Raw genomic sequence first — 15,884 nt, 5'->3', positions numbered from 1 at the left:
TCAGCCTTCTTTATGGTTCATCTCTCATATCCATACATGCCTACTGAAAAAACCATTAGCTTTAACTATACAGCCCTTTGTCCGCAAAGTGATGTCTCTAATTTTTAATACACTGTCTAGGTCTGTCATAGCTTTTCTTCCAAGGAGCAAGCGTCGTATTTTTGTGGCTGCAGTCACTGTCTGCAGTGCTTTTGGAGCCCAAGAAAATGAAATCTGTCACCGTTTCTATTTTTCTCTCTTCTATTTGCCATCTAGTGATGGGACTGGATTTCATGATCTTAGCTTTTTGAATGTTGAGTTTAAAGCCAGCTTTTTCACTTTCCTTTTTCACACTCATCAAGAAGCTCTTTAGTTCCTCTTCGCTTTCTGCCGTAAGGGTGGTGTCATCTGCATATCTGAAGTTGATATTTCTTCCAAAAGTTTTGATTCCAGCTTGTGAGTCATCCAGCCTTGCATTTCACATAATGTACTCTGGATCTAAGTTAAATAAGCAGGGTAATAATATACAGTCTTGACATACTACTTTCCCAATTTTGAACCAGTCTATTGTTCCATATCTGGTTCTATTAATAATTGTTGCTGCTTGATCTGCATATAGTTTCTCAGGAGACAGGAAAGGTGGTCCGATATTCCCAGCTCTAAGAATTTTCCACAGCTTGTTGTGATCCACACAAAGTCTGTAGCATAGTCAATGAAGTTGAAGTAGATGTTTTTCTAGAATTCCCTTGCTTTTTCTATGATCCAGTAAATATTGACAGTTTGATCTCTGGTTCTTCTGCCTTTTCTAAATCCATCTTGTACTTCTGGAAGCTCTCAGTTCACTTACAGTTGAAACCTAGCTTAAAGGATTTTGAACATTACCTTGCTAGCATGTGAAATGAGTGCAATTGTATGGTAGTTTATGAGCTAATGACTTTTAAATTTTTTCCAAGGCATAAATATCATAAAACATTATTAACAATCACATTGTTAAATATAAAACTTGTGATGAAAATAGAAAATTCAAGTTTTAAAAATCATTCCTATACATCTTCTCATGCCCCCATTTGTTGTAGCAATACCAACAACCACAATCTGTGGAGCACTTTTTGATATACAGTGTATGTTTTATAGTCCCTCAGTCGATTGTCACAATACATTTACAAAGGAGCAAATGTTTTCAGAGGAAAAAGTGACTCGTGCAAAGGCACTTTGCTAATAAATTCTGAAGCAGCAATTCAGTTCCAGATTTTTGGTTGGCAAACTTAAAGATCTCAGGTATATTATAGGACTTCTGTTGCAATTAAAGTGCATTTTCGTAGTGAATGTAATAGTGGTTGGTGTTCTTTAGAAAGATCTGCTTTTTCTCAGACAATGTAAGTGGGTAGGACTTTGTTTCATGAAATATGGAATTCATTTTAAACTACTAATGTTACATAAAACTACTAAATGATCACATGAACTAATCATTATGTGTTGATAGGTTTGTTATTATTATCACAGAAGTAGTGCTGGCATCATATTTGAATAATTTTAAATGCATAAATTTTGTGCTCATGTTATTACTAAAGATATATGGATATTGAATCACATTCCATTGATTTCCAAATTTCCCTACAGATAAGGGCATAATTGCACTAATTCTTTATGATTTTCTCTTGCAGATGATATACTAACTTAGAAACATCCATGTATTTCTAATATTTAGTCATAGCATAAAACACTATTTTATAGCAGCTATCAGATCAGATCAGATCAGTCGCTCAGTCGTGTCCAACTCTTTGTGACCCCATGAATCGCAGCACACCAGGCCTCCCTGTCCATCACCAACTCCCGGAGTTCACTGAGACCCACGTCCATCGAGTCAGCGATGCCATCCAGCCATCTCATCCTTTGTCGTCCCCTTCTCCTCCTGCCCCCAATCCCTCCCAGCATCAGAGTCTTTTCCAATGAGTCAACTTTTCGCATGAGGTGGCCAAAGTACTGGAGTTTCAGCTTTAGCATCATTCCTTCCAAAGAACACCCAGGGCTGATCTCCTTCAGAATGGACTGGTTGGATCTCCTTGCAGTCCAAGGGACTCTCAAGAGTCTTCTCCAACACCACAGTTCAAAAGCATCAGTTCTTCGGCTTTCAGCCTTCTTCACAGTCCAACTCTCACATCCATACATGACCACAGGAAAAACCACAGCCTTGACTAGACGAACCTTTGTTGGCAAAGTAATGTCTCTGCTTTTGAATATGCTATCTAGGTTGGTCATAACTTTCCTTCCAAGGAGTAAGCGTCTTTTAATTAAATCCAAGGTAAGTATTCTCAATTCAAAATAATGCCAGAAACTTTAAAAAGAGATGGGCCGGGCTTGGAAGAAATCTGTCTCTCATTAAATATTTACATACCTAGCTACCTACCTGTTGTGGGACCTTTTCAAAACAACCTCAAATTTCCCTTTCTCAGTTTCCGTTTCTCTTTCCAAAGATTCATTAGTATCCGTTATCTTTCTCTAGCTCACTTTTCTTCTCAGTCTAATTCTTTAGGGTAGTATTATTTTACAAAATATGATTTGAAAAAATTAAAAGTCTGGACCAGATGATCTCTGTTTTCCTTATACTCTAAAGCTCCATTATTGAGTAAAAGGAAGGGACTTTCAAATGACTATACATTTAAGATCTCTCTTCATCTCTCCCTGTGAAATCACTCTGGAGTTTTTCTAGTAGATGGTTTGAGGTAAATTCTAAACTGTCTGTGTATGTGTTAGTCACTCAGTCGTGTCCAGTTCTTTGTGACCTCATGGACTCTAGCCCCCCAAGCTCCTCTGTCCATGGAATTCTCCAGGCAAGAATATTGGAGTGGGTTGCCATTCCCCCCTCCAAGGGATCTTCCTGACCCAAGGATAGAACCTAAGTCTCACATTGCAGGCAGATACTTTACCATCTGAACCACCAGAGAAGCCCCAAATTCTAACTGTATTTGTTTCTAAATGGATAACCAATGCGATTCTTTTAATAATTTCTTCTATAAACTTGTGGATCTTGCATCAATGTCATTCTGTTAAATACATTCAAATATCTTATTTAAGTAAATTATACATTGATTTGTACTTTTCTTTCTGAAATATCTTCATTGTTCCTTCACATTTACACAATCACATAAAATTCAATTAATTTTTAATTTTCCATATAAATTTTAATATGAGCTTGTAATTTTCTGTCATATCTATGGCACTTTTGTTATTTCATTATGCTTATAAATTTGAGGAAAATTGATATTTTTCACTAAATAGGACTATAGCATATTTTACCATTATTTGTATCTTCTGTGTTCCTCACTAATATTTCATGATTTCATTCATATGGTACTTGTATATTTCCTGTTTAATGTTTTCCTAATTATATTTTAATATAAGATTTTCCTTTTTATTTTTGTAATAGAATTTTTCATTATATTTTACTAAATGATAAATGCTTGTGTATAGGCAAGCTGCTTTTTAAGTTTAAAACCATAAACTATTACTGGATTTAAATACATTTCTGATAACTTTCTTGGTAACCTAACAAGGAGGTGATGGACTTGTCATTCCTTTTAGATACTATACCTGCTGGAATATAAGATAGTTTGGACATAAGAGTTGACAATTTCTCATGAAAGTTAAAACCACATCTAACATTTGACCCTAAATGTTATTTCTAAGTATTAATACAAGAGAAATAAAATCATATGTCCACAGAAAGAACTATACCTGAATTTTCATAGCAGCTTTATTCACAATAACTAAAAATTAGAAGTAGCACAAGTCTTCATCAGAGAAGGCAATGGCACCCCACTCCAGTACTTTTGCCTGGAAAATCCCATAGATGGAGGAGCCTGGTAGGCTGCAGTCCATGGGGTTGCTAGAGTCGGACACGACTGAGCGACTTCACTTTCACTCTTCACTTTCGTGCATTGGAGAAGGAAATGGCAACCCACTCCAGTGTTCTTGCCTGGAGAATCCCAGGGACGGGGAAGCCTGGTGGGCTGCCGTCTATGGGGTTGCACAGAGTCGGACTCGACTGAAGTGACTTAGCAGCAGCAGCAGCAGTAGCAGCAAGTCTTCATCAACAGGAAAACTGATAAATGAATGTGGTTAACTCTACAGTAGAATTTAGCACAACCACACAAAGGATTGAACTACAACATTGACTTCACAGAGAAGTCGAGTTAAAAGAAGCCATTTGTTCTAAGGATAGCTTTGTATGATGAATATTTTGATTATTTATTTTCATTCTTACTTGATTTTATTAAATGCATTTAAGGGTATAATTCCACTATCTGTAGTTGCATCTGCATCCCAGAGATTTTGACATGTACTTTTGTTTATATTCAGGTCTACATATTTTGTTAATTCCAATTATTCCTTCCTAAACTCTTGATTTTAAAACAGAAGATGAAAAGTGGAAAGCATGTAGAAGTCAGAGGACCATTTGAATTCTGAAATTCTCCTGGACAGATGTTGTCAGGTCCTCCGACTCCAAAATATACTGACTAGTCCCAACTTTGTTTCTACAGAATGGTACCTGAGTCCTTCGCTCCTGCCAGCTCTTGACTCCACCTTTGGGATGCACTTCCTTTTCCATTACCCACCTTGGCCATGTCTGCAGAGTTAGAATATGAGAGTGTACCCTTCTTGATAGCCAAGGAGATTTTCCAGCCTGTTCCTTTCCTTTATGAAGTTGGAGACCATATGCAATTTTGCATCTCAATTACTTTAATATTTTAGACTCAGTTGGCATTGTTTTTGCTAGCACACATCTTTTTCAAAGACGGATCAATTCCTTTGGCAAAAGCTACATTCATAATCCTTTTTGAGATAGAACTCTCTATTTAATTTCAGGTAATTTGGATACAAGTGTGTGTATAACAAGGCATTTAATCTTTCTAAAGTCATTTCAGTCTAGAAGAATGGTTTACTGGATACCATCTAAATATTTTCAAAAGTGTTAACAAATAACAAAATGGTATTAAAGGCACATTCTTTGGTCTTTACCTGGAGCCTGTTTATTAATGGTTGCATACTGTGTTTGATCTTTTCCCTGCAACTGCATTTAAGTGGCTTACCTTTGATTTGGTGAAAAATTCTGACTCTGAAATTTATCTTTAATTTCCTTCTAAATTATCTTTTAAACTAGACTGGCTTGGTGTAAGTGCATCATTTTCTTGCATCATTGAAACAAATACAGCTAGCAAGAACCCGCTCACACTTCATACTTTTAGCATTCTCTTTCAAAATCTCATCATTCAATTTTTTGTGTAAATTTCCTTTTCAAATTATTTTAGGCAACACCATTACCGAGTGTTTCACTGCTACGAGTCACTGTTTTCCAGCCTTCTATGTTTCCTTATATGTGGCCCAACTGTGCAAAGACTTCAAGCTTCTGCTTATATCATGTGTGCTAGAATACTGCTGGCCAAAGCAAGTTACATGGCCAAGTCCTGAATCAACATAATGAAAAGTATAGTCTTCCAATGTAGATGGTGGTTATGGAAGGTGAATATTTCCTGAACACTAATCTTAATCCATCGTACTACTCAACTGGTATCATGATACATTTAAAGTAGTCTGTTCACAGAAAAGTTAACTAGAAAATTTGAAACTCATCCTTCAGATTTTCAAATAGTCATTTGTAAACAGTGGTAGGAGGGGATCTTACCATTTTATTTGCATCACAGACATATTTTTCAATTATACTGTGGACACACACAGGACATTCACAAAGATAGGGAGTGGTTGAAATCCCTTACTATTCCTGCCTCCTATCACAGAAAATTTGGAACCACTTCCCACTATGCATTGTGGACAGACTATAATGAAAAAGTTTCTATCTGCTGAATGTGTATTACTTCTTAATATCTTTGATATTTTCTAGTATCTTCCACAGAAAAAGAAGTCCTTTGGTTAATAGAGGGGTTGCACATATGAACATAATCCTAATAATTTAACCATTTTATAGCAAAGGGAATTTGGTAATTGCAGTAAACTGTCTAAAGATGACTTAAATATTCTTATTTTTATTTTCTGTTTTTCTTGCTTTTCATGAATCATGAATTGGTCATTGCAGTAAACTGTCTAAAGATGACTTAAATATTCTTATTTTTATTTTCTGTTTTTCTTGCTTTTCATGAATCATGAAGTAGGAAGTCAGGGGATTTATGGACTGGTCCAGGGAAAAGACATGACTATGACAGGCAATAGAACATCTGGTTTTGGCTGGCAATTCTTTGACAGGTTTGCATGTAAAGACGTCCCTCACAGAATAAGCTTATCCAGAGGCTCTGGCTCAGGGTCTACTACTCAGAAGGAGAGAGATAAGACAACTCTAACTGGAGAGGGGAACCTGAGAGCGGGCTTAGACCTGTGTGCTCTTAGCGTCTTAGGGGCACTCTTTGGTCAGAGAATTGAAAAGGAGGGACCTTATAATCTCAAGGTTCCATTTGATCAACAGGTAACAGCTGGTTGGTGAGGTTATATAGTATATTCAAAGTAGGAAGGCTAGACATAGCCAAACATTTGCTTGTTTTGTCTATTTTAAAAATAACTACATGTGCAAAAATTTAAGTCTGGTGCTGGCAGGCTTTGGAGCTGGAAGGTCTCAGTTTGAAGGGAAGAAGTAACATTGGGGCCAACACACAGAGGCCATTTTTTGTGTGTTTATGTAACAGTGATGCAATGGGAAAAGAGCAGATTAGGATACATGAAAACTTGGCTGCAACTTGAGCTCTGATAAAAAGTTTTAAGGAACTTGAGTTAGAGGCAAGAATATACAGTGGAGAAAAGACAATCTCTTTAACAAGTGGTGCTGGGAAAACTGGTCAACCACTTGTAAAAGAATGAAACTAGAACACTTTCTAACACCATACACAAAAATAAACTCAAAATGGATTAAAGATCTAAACATAAGACCAGAAACTATAAAAATCTTAGAGGAGAACATAGGCAAAACACTCTCTGACATACATCACAGCAGGATCCTCTATGACCCACCTCCAAGAATATTGGAAATAAAAGCAAAAATAAACAAATGGATCTAATTAAAAGCTTCTGCACAACAAAGGAAACTATAAGCAAGGTGAAAAGACAGCCTTCAGAATGGGAGAAAATAATAGCAAAGAAGCAACTGACAAACAACTAATCTCAAAAATATATAAGCAACTCCTGCAGCTCAATTCCAGAAAAATAAACGACCCAATCAAAAAATGGGCCAAATATCTAATTAGACATTTCTCCAAAGAAGACATACAGATGGCTAACGAACACATGAAAAGATGCTCAACATCACTCATTATCAGAGAAATGCAAATCAAAACCACTATGAGGTACCATTTCACACCAGTCAGAATGGCTGCGATCCAAAAGTCTACAAGCAATAAATGCTGGAGAGGATGTGGAGAAAAGGGAACCCTCTTACACTGTTGGTGGGAATGCAAACTAGTACAGCCACTATGGAGAACAGTGTGGAGATTCCTTAAAAAACTGGAAATAGAACTGCCATACGACCCAGCAATCCCACTGCTGGGCATACACACCGAGGAAACCAGAATTGAAAGAGACACGTGTACCCCAATGTTCATCACAGCACTGTTTATAATAGCCAGGACATGGAAGCAACCTAGATGTCCATCAGCAGACAAATGGATAAGAAAACGGTGGTACATATATACAATGGAGTATTACCCAGCCATTAAAAAGAATACATTTGAATCAGTTTAATGAGGTAGATGAAACTGGAGCCTATTATACAGAGTTAAGTAAGCCAGAAAGAAAAACACCAATACAGTATACTAACGCTTATATATGGAATTTACAAAGATGGTAACGACAACCCTGTATGCAAGACAGCAAAGAGATACAGATGAATAGAACAGTCTTTTGGACTCTGTGGGAGAGGTGGGGGGGATGATTTGGGAGAATGGCATTAAAACATGTATAATATCATATAAGAAACGAATCGCCAGTCCAGGTTCGATGCAAGATACAGGAAGCTTGGGCTGGTGCACTGGGATGACCCAGAGGGATGGTACGGGGAGGGAGGTGGGAGTGGGGTTCAGGATGGGGAACACGTGTACACCTGTGGCGGATGCATGCTGATGTATGGCAAAACCAATGCAATATTGTAAAGTAAAAAAAAAAAGTATATCATTTAACTTCATTTAGTATCTCTGAGGGCTTCCCAGGTGGCTGGTGAAGAGTCCTCCTGCCATTGCAGGAGATGCAGGTTTGATCCCTGTGTTGGGAAGATTCCCTGGAGAAGGAAACGGCAACCCACTCCAGTACTTTTGCCTGGGAAATCTCATGGACAGAGGAGCCTGGTGGGCTACAGTCCATGGGGTTGCAGAGTCAGACATGACTGAGTGACTGAGCACACACACGGTATCTCTGTACCTGAATTTCCTCTCCTCTAAACTAAAGAGATTAGATTAAATGAAGTGAACTGAAGTGAAAGTTGCTTAGTTGTGTCTGACTCTTTGTGACCCCATGTACTGTAGCCTGCCAGGCTCCTCTGTCCATGGAATTCTCCAGGCCAGAATACTCATGTGGGTGGCCATTCCCTTCTCCAGGGATCGAACCTGAGTCTCCCACATTGCAGGTGGATTCTTTACGGTCTGAGCCACCAGGAAAGCCCCTAGATTAAATGAGTGGTCCACAAATATTAATAATTCGCATCTCAGTCTGGCTTACCCCCCGGTTTTGTAAATATTTCACTGGAACACAGCCACATTTGTTTGTCCATGTACTGCCCATGGCTGCCTTCCTTCTGCACAGGCATCACTGAACAGTGAAAGTTTCTATGTGGCCCATGAGACTCAAATATTTACCATTTGGCCTTTTGCAGAAAACTTTGCTGACCCCTGAACTAGCTTATAACACGGGCTTCCTTCAGCTTAAACCTTTTTTTTTTTTTTTTGAAAACATGTTAGAAATCCAGCTCTTATCATCTTCAAATTCCTGCTCCTTATTTTTACTTACCTTTTGAACAATTACTCAGCACTTCAGCCGTGGAGTCTATTTGTAAGTTTCATACCAACCGTCACAAACATCATCTCTCCTACAGCTAAAATGATATTGCCAGTCTCCCTGAATAAATCAGTAGCGCTCTCATTTTCATGTCTAACCTGAAATGAAAATAGAAAGAGAAAGCAAAAAGAGTGCAGGGAAATGGAAATATAATATTTAATTGAAATAATATGAGAATTTTATGTTAAAGGAAATGTAATTACCTAATTGGATTTCATTCGGTGGCTTGCCTTCCCTTTGTCTCGGCTAAATGACCAAGGTCATTCTGTCTCATTGGGGGTTCCAGCCTACCTTTTTACATCTCATCTGGCAAAGGCCAAAAATTAGTCAGAAGCAACCACTCATTTCAGGCACTTAAATTTTTATTTGACACACACTGCCATTAATTATTAATTCAGTATTTCAACCAGAAATCACTCATTATTACAAGGAGCTTCAAATTGTCAGAAGTCAAACTGAAACCTCTCCAAAATCATTATGTCTTCTTCTCTAATAAAAGTCAAGATTATTTTGCTATACTATGAATACAGTTTTATACAGATCATCATTATTTTGCCAGCTCAAGAATAGCAAAACACATTATATAACTGTGCATCCTATATATTTTTAAAATAATTTAAAGCATAATGAGAACACTCACCTAAAAAAGGATATGTGTCCTTCTCAGAATGTTTTTGTTGTATATATTTAAAATAATCCCTTCATGAAGACTTATTTGAGTGTGACTGAAGTCACAATTTATTTAAATTCATTTCTACTATTCATACTATGGTGAAGGAACAGTAGAAGTAGTAAAAAAAAAAAAAAAAGCGGCCATGGAGTTTGACTGATTTCCAAGGGCAAGATGGAAATTGAAAAATTTTAACTATACTTTCTGTTTACATGTAAAGCGCAGAATATTTTTTGACCAGGTTTTCTAATTTTAATATGTATTGTTTGCTGTCTATGCAAATTCATAGTGAACCACATCTATATCTAGTTAATATATGCTGAATTGCTACCATCTTTCAAGTACTGCTTCTGGTACTTTTACAACTATTTCCTTATTTTATACTGAGTATAGCCCTAGTGCTATGAACTAGGTTCTTTTTGTTGTTGTTTGACTTTGTCTTATTTGCTTCCATTATGCAGTTGAGGATACTGAAGCTCACAAAGGGAAAGTATACACTAAAAACAACAAAAATCAGAACCAGGCTTCAAATCCAAGGCTCTGAATCTCTAAACAGAATAAGGAAAAAAATATTTTCTCCCCCACCAACCTAAGCTCATGTTGATTCTGCCCTGGTTTGCTGACAACTGCATTCATAAGATGGATGAAATCCTGTTTAAGAATGACAATTACAAAAAATCTTTTATAGTGCTTTTCAAGAACTTTTTACAACAAATACCCAGCATCAGCAAAAAGGAACAATTCTAGAATGGGGGCAGAGAAAGAAAAGATAAAACCTTATAAGTAAATATTAATAGTGAAGTCAAATTGTTATAGTGATGATGTTTAAATCAGACACTTTTCAAATGTGCATTTCCTTTGTTGCATTGCTGCTGCCAGCACTATAGCACTGTATTTTTTCTCATCCTCTAATTCCTACTGTATTTAGGAAAGACCCCAGCAGAGTGCCTACTTGGAGCCCATTTGATGAATGGCAGTGCTGTGCAAGTGACATGGGGGAGCAGATACATGTAGTACAGATACACCCAGGGATTGGCAGGAGACAATGGGCCTTTGTGGCAGCCACCAGGTCAGGTGGACACAACAGATCAGCTTCCTTAGACACAACAGATCAGCTGCCCTCACCATGCAGGTTTGTTGATACTGTGGAAGTCATCCCAGCCTGTCTCCAAAACAGCATGATATTGACAAGGTTTTTAGTTCCTGCTGCTGAATGGACTACACTCAGTGTCTCCTCAGCTTGTAGCAGTGGTAAAAGAACTCTTAGCCCAGCTTCCGTTATGTAGGGCTGTTGGCAGGTAGGGGTTTCCATGGTAGCTCAGCTGGTAAAGAATCTGCCTGCAATGCAGGAGACCTGGGTTCAATCCCTGAGTCAGGAAGATCCCCTGGAAGAGGAAATGACAACCCACTCCAGTATTCTTGCCTGGAGAATATGGACAGAGGAGCCTGGTGGGCTATAGTCCATGGGGTTGCAAAGAGTCAGACACGACTGAGCCAACAACACACTTTCTTTTCTAATATCTAACTGAAAGTCTCTGCTGAGTACATTTTACTAAGTAAAGATTAAAAATGTATAACCAGTTAAATAGTATGCTCAACATTTCTGTGGCAAAAAAAAAAAAAAGAAAAATTCTGTATCTATATCCTGCTGATACCTACTCCCTTTGCTAAAGAATTATTCTTTCAAGATGGTTATTATTTTCTTCCTTGGTTAGAAATCCTCTCTCAACCATTAACTGCTTACTATGTGATTGCTGTCTAGAAGTTTGTGGTGAGAGTTATGTAAGTATCAATCTAAAAAAGACTGTTTTGATACCCCAGCGATTATTTATATACTTATTACTACTGAGCATCTTTTGAATACTTTCTGGATTAGAAGAAACCAGTACATCAGGGGTCCAGACTGCTCAAGCTAAAAACCTGAGTTTGTCTCCCTAATATCCTTCAATCTGAATCAGACAGATGACCAAGGTTTTGTCAACCAAACACACACGAAAGCTTGATTCAGGAGAGTGATATGAGGAAGAGTATGCTGGGCAGAATTTACTGAGGAGGATATATCGTTGTGATGAAGGGATATTTGTCTGTTTAGAGTTTCCACTGGAGTAACCCAAAGTGTAATCTAGGTGTTAGAATCTTAATTTCATTTCTCCTCTTCTAAGTTTTTGGCCTTTGCAGATTCTTAGAGAGTTGCCTCCATCTGTTAATATATTTTTTGTAGGTATGGGGCATAATATAGTTGGGCTAGATGCTCTTGCAAGTATCAAAAACAAATACCAAACTTTTAAACAGCACCTTTAAGTTCTTGTTTTGATGTCTCATGTAAATCTTCGTAGAGTGAAATATGGCAGATATGTCTCCTTAGCTGCCAAAATTAATTTAATCTATTTGCTTTCTCTTTGTGTAACTTGAGGATATATTAGTGTATCTATCTTATTGCCCCTTGGTGGCTCAGACAGTAGTCTGCCCTCAGTGTGGGAGAACCAGGTTCGATCCCTGGTTTGGGAAGATCCCCTGGAAAAGGGAATGGCAACCCACTACAGTATTCTTGCCAGGAAAATCCCATGAATGGAGGAGGAGCCTGGCAGGCTACATACCATGAGGTTGCAAAGAGTTGGACATGACTGAACGACTTTACTTTCATTTTCATCTTACTGCCCCCAAGATTATAATGCATGTTTTTTTGTGAAAGTATTTGTATTTCATGACTTTTTTTTTTTTTTACTTTTTATTGAATACCTTTTATATGATGGGTAGATAATAAATGTTGAATAAATAGCTAAGTGCTCCTATCCAAAACTTGGGGATATAAAGCAAGTTTTATGTATTAAGCTTTTGGTAGCAAAGTAGTATTATGTTTGTCATGCACAGAAAATGTAACATTAGGACATAATGGGTTAAAGGTAGTTTGAGGGACAGAGTAGAAAGGTTAGAGTAAAAAAAAAAAAAAAAGAGGAAGGATCATGGTAGGACAGAAGAAAAGTGTTTTGTTTTTTTTTTTTTTTCTATAATCTACAAATTTTTCTTTAGTTCTGGACAAAGGGAAAGAAGTGATTTTCATAAACAATTAAACAGACCCCACTCCAATACTCTTGCCTGGAAAATCTCATGGATGGAGGAGCCTGGAAGGCTGCAGTCCATGGGGTCGCTAAGAGTTGGACACGACTGAGCGACTTCACTTTCACTTTTCACTTTCATGCATTGGAGAAGGAAATGACAACCCACTCCAGTGTTCTTGCCTGGAGACTCCCAGGGACGGGGGAGCCTGGTGGGCTGCCATCCATGGGGTCGCACAGAGTTGGACACGACTGAAGCGACTTAGCAGTAGCAGTATAAAGTTTATAATACAGTGTGGAAAATACAATACAAAGGATAAGTAGTAAGTTGAGCTACCAGCATGATAAAACATTATCAATGTCATATTTAGACTGGACTCCTACTATTTACAGGGGTAAGGGAAGGCTAATAAAGTTGGTCTTGAGGCAGTAGGCATAAATGACTCCAATCCATGCAGCGTCAAAGGCGGAGAAGAAGGATTTTATTTAAAAAACAAGAATGAGGTGTGTTGTTTTCAGCAACCAAAAGTACAAAGTCTCGGACTTGTTTGCTACAGTGGTTTCACTTAGAAACTACTCCTTTCCATATTGAATTCTTGCAATCCAGTCAACTCCACTTCCTGTCATGTGTTACTAATTCAATTTTCAGAGCCTGCATGTTTCCATATACTTCTGCCTAACCTAAGAGAAAATTAATAAGAATTCTTCAAATATGAAAAAAGAATTGGGTCAGAAAGCTTTTCTGTTAAAACTTCATTTTTATCCCATAGCAGGTGAAATATCAGCAAGGTATTGTGAAGTGTAAATGTCAAAATGTTGAAGGTATTCAGTTCAGTTCAGTTGCTCAGTCGTGTCTGACTCTTTGTCGTGTCTGACTCTTTGTCGTGTTTGACTCTTCGACCCCATGAATCACAGCACTCCAGGCTTCCCTGTCCATCACCAACTCCCAGAGTTTACTCAAACTCATGTCCATAGAGTCAGTGATGCCATCCAGCCATCTCATCCTCTGTCGTCCCCTTCTCCTCCTGCCCCCAATCCCTCCCAGCATCAGGGTCTTTTCCAATGAGTCAACTCTTCGCATGAGGTGGCCAAAGTATTGGAGTTTCAGCTTTAGCATCAGTCCCTCCATTGAAGGTATAGGATCAAATAATTTTAGAGGTCAAAAGAACTTTGTAAGTCATTGTCACCAATTTTCTACCCCTTTAGAAATATTTCAAGCAGTATCTCTAGCAGATGGCTATCTAGCTTCTGCTTAAAGACACTATAGTGGTAGGGACTCTACGTTCTCCTAAAGTGTCCATTTATTTACATAAAATAAGTATTGACTGGGGCTTTCCTGACTGGTGGCTCAGGTAGTAAAGAGTCCACCTGTGGTGCAGGAGACGTCAGAGACACAGGTTGAATCCCTGGGTTGGGAAGATCTCCTGCAGAAGGGAATGGCAAGAAGAGAATTCCATGGACAGAAGAGCCTTGAGGGCTACAGTCCATGGGGTTGCAAAAAGTCAGACATGACTGAGCTACTAACACGAAGCTAGAAAGAGATACATTTGATATTATGTACTAGATGTTGTAGCGGCATATCTTTAGAATATTTGTCCCATTTTACAATGAGCTAAAATTCATCTCACTTTGATTCCCTTTAATGGACACATATTTAATATTAGTCAATATTTAAAGTGTCTATTTACCTTGAGATTCATGATATAACTTTTGTCTTTCTGTCTGACTTCATTCAGTATGACAATCTCTAGGTTGATTCATGTTGCTGCAAATGGAATTATCTCATTCTTTGAATTAAATATCCATAACGGGATTTAAAGCCAACTTAGCTTTAATCCTTTTGAAAATCCTACCACTATCAAAAGTTTATAAAGAAGTTGTGTTCAATCCTAAATGCATAATTGGATCATTTGGGGAGATTTAATAACTACTGAGACTTCCTCATCACTAGTTATTCTGATTTAATTGTATTTTGGTTGGACCTGGGCATGGGTAGGTTTCCAGTCTTTCCAGGGGATTCTAATATGTAGCTGGGTTTCAGAGTGCATGCGTGCGTAGCCATTAAGTTGTGTCCAACTCTTTGCATTGCCATGGACTGTAGCCCACTAGGCTCCTCTGTCCATGGGATTTCAAAGGCAAGAATACTGGGGTGGGTTGTCATTTCCTTCCCGACCCAGGGATCAAATCCATGTCACCAGGGAAGCCTCAGGTTTCAGAACAACTGTTTAAAGAAAATCTTGAAATCTCTCTCTCGCTCGCTCCTATTTTACAAAGATCAGAATGATTTTATTTAGCAACTGTTCCATTGTATTATAACCCTGAGACACAAATGTACTTTAAAAATTGGATTTTTTAAACTCACATTTTATAGTATATTATTTATTTTAAACAATTCAAATAGCACAGAAAATTTTAAGAAAAAATAGAGAAATTGCCTATATGTCCATTTCTGGAAATAATGCTCACTATTTTGATATACAAATGCACCCATGAGTACATATCATTTTGTAATTATTGGATATATTTCTACAATATTGGCCGGAGAAGGCAATGGCACCCCACTCCAGTACTCTTGCCTGGAAAATCCCATGGATGGAGGAGCCTGGTAGGCTGCAGTCCATGGGGTCGCTAAGAGTCGGACACGACTGAGCGACTTTACTTTCACTTTTCACTTTCATGCATTGGAGAAGGAAATGGCAACCCACTCCAGGGTTCTTGTCTGGAGAATCCCAGGGACGGGGGAGCCTGGTAGGCTACCGTCTATGGGGTCACACAGAGTTGGACACGACTGAAGTGACTTAGCATAGCATAGCATAGCTACAATATTGGCAGGCTGCTTTAAAGCTTTCTGTTCCCTCAGGTAAGGTATTTGCTTTTTCCTCATGAACATAAGCAGAGGTACCAGTGTTTGGCAGACACACTGGCTTTCAGTGTGTAGACATTGGGAAAGAGAACCACCATTTTCTTGGTTGGGGGCTTTCCCAGTAGCTCAGCTGGTAAAGAATCCACCTACCAATATAGAAGATGCAAGAGAAACGGGTTCAGTCTCTGGGTTGAGAGAATCCCCTGGAGGAAGAAATAGCAACCCACTCCAGTATTCTTGCTTGGAAATCCCATGGGCGGAGGAGCCTGGC

At 38.2% G+C, this 15,884-nt stretch overlaps 1 long non-coding RNA gene across 1 annotated transcript in view; it reads left to right on the top strand.

Moving 5' to 3' along the window:
• The window catches only part of LOC147363451 (uncharacterized), a 223,124-nt gene that overhangs the window by 106,383 nt on the left and 100,857 nt on the right, over positions 1-15,884 (top strand). The gene's annotated exons all lie outside the window — the stretch shown is intronic.

This window comes from Bos grunniens, chromosome 11 (genome assembly GCF_055505025.1).
Source record: "Bos grunniens cultivar Pamir isolate PY7600 chromosome 11, Bosgru_T2T1.0, whole genome shotgun sequence".
In the NCBI taxonomy this organism is placed as follows: Eukaryota; Metazoa; Chordata; class Mammalia; order Artiodactyla; family Bovidae; genus Bos; species Bos grunniens.
This window is presented reverse-complemented; position numbering and strand designations above follow the sequence as displayed.